The sequence below is a fragment of the Penaeus vannamei genome, chromosome 1, assembly GCF_042767895.1.
Source record: "Penaeus vannamei isolate JL-2024 chromosome 1, ASM4276789v1, whole genome shotgun sequence".
Lineage (NCBI taxonomy): Eukaryota > Metazoa > Arthropoda > Malacostraca > Decapoda > Penaeidae > Penaeus > Penaeus vannamei.
The window spans coordinates 9,016,622-9,022,914 of record NC_091549.1 but is presented as its reverse complement, the minus strand read 5'-3'; positions in this window follow the sequence as shown (position 1 = coordinate 9,022,914).

The following is a 6,293-nucleotide window of genomic DNA, read 5'->3' as shown; positions in this document are numbered from 1 at the left end:
AAAAAGAAATAGCTTTTTGATGGCTTCGGGCTAATAATAACTGTAATGTAACTTCACACACCTGTATCAATTTACGGCTGTTATCAAGGCCATGGGATAACTACTACTTCCATATTGATAATTACTAAATTTGTGAAAGACTTATATAACTTATAATATCTAGATCAAATGTATCATTATTGATTCTTCATATCTTCCTTTCTCACGCGTGTGGACGTGGATGTATGGATGTATGTGTTCTCCCTCTTTGTCTCTGTCTGTCTCCCTCTCCCTCTCTCTCTCTCTCTCTCTTTCTGTCTCCCTCTTTCTCTCCCTCTCCCTCTCTCTCTCTTTCTCTACTCCCCTTTCCCTCTCTCCTTCCCTCTCCCATTTTCATTCCTGCCTCCCTCTACATCTCTACCTCCATCTCCCTCCCTTCCCTTCTCTCCCTCTCCATTTCCCACTCTTTCTCCCTTTCCATCTCCCTCCCTCCTTCCCTCCCTCTCTCCCACTCTCTCTCCTTAAAACCCACACACCCTCAGGACATGTATGCACCTAACAAAGCACACACGCACACGTACACGCACACACACACACACATGTACTTATATGCATCTCAATGATTATTCCAATTACACGCCACATCACGAGACAATTACAGCCAAGACCCCTTCTTATCACCGCTGAATAGAAGACTGAGACTCGCCTATTTTCCGTTTCTTGCAAGCACGTCGACCTGCCACTTGCTTTCCCTTGGAGTCTGAACCCGAAGAAAAAATAAATGTGTTGTTATTTTCTTCCTTGGAGGGATGACTATATCAGGGGATTTGATGTGCGTTTGTGTTTTTTTATCATTATTATTTATTTGATTGATTGGTTGATTGTTTGTTTGTTTGTTTGTTTGTTTGTTTGTTTGTTTGTTTGTTTGTGCGTGTGTGTGCGTGTGTGTGTGTGTGTGTGTGAGTGAGTGAGTGAGTGGTGGTGAGTGGTGAGTGGTGGTGGTGGTGGTGGTGGTGAGTGAGTGGTGGTGGTGAGTGGTGAGTGAGTGAGTGAGCGAGCGAGCGAGTGTGTGTGTGTGTGTGTGTGTGTGTGTGTGTGTGTGTGTGTGTGTGTGTGTTTGTGCGTGCGTGTATGTGTCCGTCCGAGTGCGTACGTGCTTCACATAAGCAATGCCAAAAAATGACTGTTCCCTCCGCATCCAAGGGCCTTTGAACAAGCTCCCTTACCCCTTACCCCAACCTCTATTGCACCCCGTACACCCCAACGTGCTGCCACCGCATCCTGCCCTCCAGCTGACAAACAAATCCTTAGCCACGAGAAACAAAGGAGGGGGAAAATCTGGCACGAAACTGGACAGCATGTCTCTCCCACATAACAACAATACCAACAAAAAAAATAACAATAACAACAACAGCAACAAAAAACATCAACAACGACAACAACAACAGCAACAATAGCAAGAACAACAATTACTAACAACAACAATAGCAAGAACAACAACACTAACTAACAGCAACAATAGCAAGAACAACAACACTAACTAACAGCAACAATAGCAAGAACAACAATAATAACTAACAACAACAGCAACAACAACCTCAGAAGCTAATCTCACACCCAAAGGACTAATTCCTTCTCCTCCTTAGGGATCAACGGACATTTACGGACGTCTACGGACACGGCAAGGACAGGAGGCGGACTCTACAGGATGGGAAAAGCGAAGCGTGGACTCGGCTGGAATACGAAGGAAGAACAATCGTAATAAAGAGGAAGAATTGGTGAGGAATGAGATTAGATTCCGGAGTGACACTGGGCAGAAAAAAAATTGTATTAATAATTTTTCAAATATGTGATTAACCATTAACCATAACGTGTATTTCATTTGTAAAAACTTTAAAAATGAATCATTGAATAGATGAGCATTGGCATTCTCACATCTTCTCAGTATACATTCAGCATCACCACCGTCGGCAAGATAATACAAAAAAAGGATACTCGATCCTTCACAAAAAGAGCCTCCAACATCAAAATTACATCCCCCTCCCTCTCCCCCACCTCTACCCCCTCTCGCAATCTCACCCTAACCCCTCCTCCTTCCACCCTACCCCACCCCCTCTCGCCCTAAACCCCTAACCCCTCCATCTTTCTCCCCCAACCTCCTCCATCTTCCCCTATCCCCCTAAACCCCTCCACCATCCCCCTCCTTCCTCCCAACCACCCCCCCCCACCCTAAACCCCACCATCCTCCTCCTTCCCCCAACCACCCTCCCACCCCTAAACCCCTCCATCGTCCCCCTCCTTTCCCCCAACCACCCCTCCCACCTAAACCCCACCATCTTCCCCCCCAATCGTCAAACCTTCCCCGCCCCAACCCCAATACCGAGATCAATGAACAGGTTTCACGACCCCGAGTGGCCGAGGCGATCGCTAGCGGGACCTCCTCCTGCCGCCTCTCGCTGTTTACTGAGGTTACTTCTGGAATGTCACGCGAAGGCATCTGGAAAGAAGTCATAGGAGGAGAGAGTCTTCGCGAACTTATAGCTTTTAAAAAGGGGTTAGATCCTTTCTTAGAAGGTCTGATGGACGAAGTTTTTATGAAATGTGGGGGGTTATAGATGTTGAAAAGGGGTTAGACCGTCTCTTGGAAGTCATACGTGGAATTTATTGATTTTAAAAAGGGTTAGATGAACTTTTGAAGATCATATGGACGAAGTGTTTATGAAATGTGGGATTTATAGATGTTGGAAAGTATTAGATCATCACCTGGAAGAGCATACGGGCAAATCTTTCAAAGAAATATGGAATTTACAGATTTCAAAAAGGGTTAGATTAGTTTTTGAAGGTCATATGAACAAAGTGTTTATGAAATGTGGAATTTATAGATTTTAAAAACGTGTTAGATCCTCTCTTGGAAGTCACACGGATAAAACTTTCAATGGAATGTCGAATTCATAGATTCTATAAAGGGTTAGATCATCTCTTAGAAAACATATGACCAAATCCTCTATGATATGTGGATATTATAGACTAAAAATAATTAGAAAACTGATATATAAAAAAAAATCTACCGCGATTTATCAACATCATCATCGGTAATAATTGTAATGCGACTCGTTTATCAAAGCTTTACAAAATGACAGGTAGGTGTCTAGATCATTAATCTACACCTGGAGATTTACAACGGAGAGGCGAAAATTAAATATATGTCAACAAAGAAATTAAATAATTAAAATCAAAAGTTCTTTTTTGTGTATTTGTAAACATTTTGTGCGTACGTAGACGGGTCAAAAGTCCAAGCTATCATCAACCACACTTTAAATCGTAGACTATATGATCTGGCCACGCATGGATCCCACTTCTATTCTTCTCTCTCTCTCTCTCTCTCTCTCTCTCTCTCTCTTCCTCTCCCTCTCTCTCTCCCTCTCTCTCTCGCTACCTCCCTCCCTCTCTCTCTCCCTTCCTCCCTCTCTCTCTCTCCCTTCCTCCCTCTCTCTCTCCCTTCCTCCCTCTCTCTCTCCCTTCCTCTCCTACTCTCTTCTCTCTTCCCTTCCTCCCTCTCTTCCTCTCTTCTCTCCCCTCTCCCTCCCTCTCTCCCCTCTCCCACATCCCTCTCTCCCTCCCATCTCCCTCTCACCTTCTCCTCTCCCTCTCCCTCTCCCCCCACACCAACCTGAAACTATAAATAACCCAAGGAGGAAGAGAGGCAAGGACACGTGAGGTCAAGGAGAAGCTCTGTCTCGAGTCGACTAATGAACCATACACTTTCAGGTCACCGTCCGGACTGTCTCTCTTCTTTCCTCTTTATCACCTTTTTTCCTTCCTGTTCTCCTTCGTCCACCAGGGTACTGTGGCCCTAAAAAGCGAGGAAGATCATGTGATTTAATAGTTTAATAACATAATCAACAAAGGTTTAATCAATGCCTGATCATCCACACGCATTTAATCATCAACAGAATAAAAATACTGAACAATAAAGGCTAAAAATAAAACGAGTCAATGACTGATTTGGAGTCTCACCCTCTCCCTCCTCCCCCCTCCCCCCTCCCCTCTCCCCTCCCTCTCCCCCCTCTCCCCCGGTGCCCGTGTGATATCGCACTTATCAGCATCGCCAATGTATAAATAGGTGTCCGAACGGCACTCGTTTTGTCATGCAGGCGACAAGGCAAGTCACTCATTCTACTCTTGATTGCAAGCGTCTGCCTCGTCTGCCACCTACAGCGCGAGGAGGTGCCATTCATAAGATTTTGCGTTTGGGAAGATGGCTTGTAGAAGGGGGGAGGGAAGAGAGGAAGAGGAGGGAGGAAGGGAGGAAGGGAGGAGAGGAGAAGGAGGGAGGGAGGGGGAGGGAGGAAGAGGAGGAAGGAGGGAGGAGGAGAGAAGGAGAGAGAGGGAGAAGGAGAGAGGGAGAGAGAGGAGAGGGAGAGGAAGGGAGGGAGGAAAGAGAGAGAGAGAAGAAGAGGAAGAGAAGGAGAGAGAGAGAGAGAGAGAGAGAGAGAGAGAGAGAGAGAGAGAGAGAGAGAGAGAGAGAGAAAGAAAAAGAAAAAGAAAGAGAGAGACAGAAATGCAGAGAGAATGATAAACAATTGTACCGAAGTCTCTGCTCCGCTTCATCGTGGAAATAATTCCTCGCGAGAAATATCAGAGCGAGTGAGATGTCTCCCTCGCTCCCCCCCCTCCACCTCCCTCTCTCCCCTCCCCCCTCCCGCCCACGACTCCGGGTCACCTCCCACCAGCCGGCCGAGGCTTCACCGCAATACGGTTACTGGGAGGACCGCGCGACCTCACCTGACCTGACCGCAGCGAGGAGCGGTACCGTAAGATAAGTACCTCTGGAGCGGCGCTGATCCGCCTCGACCTCCCGCTCTCCGTCGGCGGAGGTACCTGCCGCGCCGAGTTCGCGGGTCCCGTTATCGCCTCCATTACTGCCGTTTTATTTGTCGTCCTCGCATATGCAGCGCGTCACGGCGTCGGACGAAATGTGGCGACTCACGGGCGAGCACCTGAGCCCTGTCGGCGAGGGCGACCGTACGCTATGGCTGGCGAGACGGCCGTGATCGTAGTCTTTTGAAGGTTATGACTCACGTGTGCTTTCAGAAATACTTTCGCGGCGAGAAGAACTGTTCAAAGGACGCGGCGCACTAGACGGGAGTTCAATCAGCGTGAAAAGTCTCCCCTCCAAGTGCCACTCCACTGAAGGACGACCGCCATCGCCGCCGACCTCCGAGGCGCCACTCGTCTGCGCCCAAAGCTTCCTCCTCCACGTGTCACGCCAATACGCCCGCACGCCGAGGACCGCCCGCGTTAACCTCACGGCCGCGGCACCAAAATTGCGGTCGGAGTCGCCTGCGGCCGGAGAGCCCACACCTTCACCTGCTCCAGTCACCGCAAGTACGGCGCGGGTAGGCCGTTACCTCCGCACCGGATCTGACTGCCTCCTCACCTCGGCCAGGTAACTGGGCTCGGACGCCGCCGAGGCCGAGCCAGGGAGCCAGTGCCAGCTCGGCCTCCACGCCAGGGCTTGCCATCACGTGACACGACTACCGTTGATAGAAACAGCTGAGAGAGAGAAAGAGGGAGAGAGAGAGAGAGAGAGAGAGAGAGAGAGAGAGAGAGAGACAGAGAGAGAGAGAGACAGAGAGGGAGGGAGGGAGGGAGGGAGGGAGGGAGGGAGGGAGGAGGGAGGAGAGAGAGGAGAGAGAGAGAGAGAGAGAGAGAGAGAGAGAGAGAGAGAGAGAGAGAGAGAGAGAGAGAGAGAGAGGGAAGGGAGGGAGGGAAGGAAGGAGAGGGAGAGAGGAGGGGGGAGAGAGAGAGGGAAGGGAGGGAGGGGGAGGGAGAGGGAGAGGAGAGAGAGAGAGAGAGAGAGAGAGAGAGAGAGAGAGAGAGAGAGAGAGAGAGAGAGAGAGAGAGAGAGAGGAAAGAAAGAAAGAAAGAAAGAAAGAAAGAAAGAAAGAAAGAAAGATAGATAGAGACAGAGAAAAATAGAGATAGAGAAAGAAAGAAAGAGACAGAGAAAGAAAAAGAGAGAGAGAGAGAGGAAAACCCTCGACCTTCCCGCTTCAGCAGGTATCTTATGAGACAGAAATGCTATTCATCCAAGCGCGGTGATGAGCTGTAAACACCAACGCTTTTCGCTTGGTCGGACCGCTTCTATTCACACAAGTCCTTTCATTTCACGTTCAAGGCGTCATGTCACTCTTCCGCTGAGCCAGAGCATCCAGACGGCCGGCTTCCACAACGACGATCTCAAAGGAAAACAACAATAATAACAGCAACGACAATAATAAGCGAATTGAAACCTTCCGGGCAAAATGGAG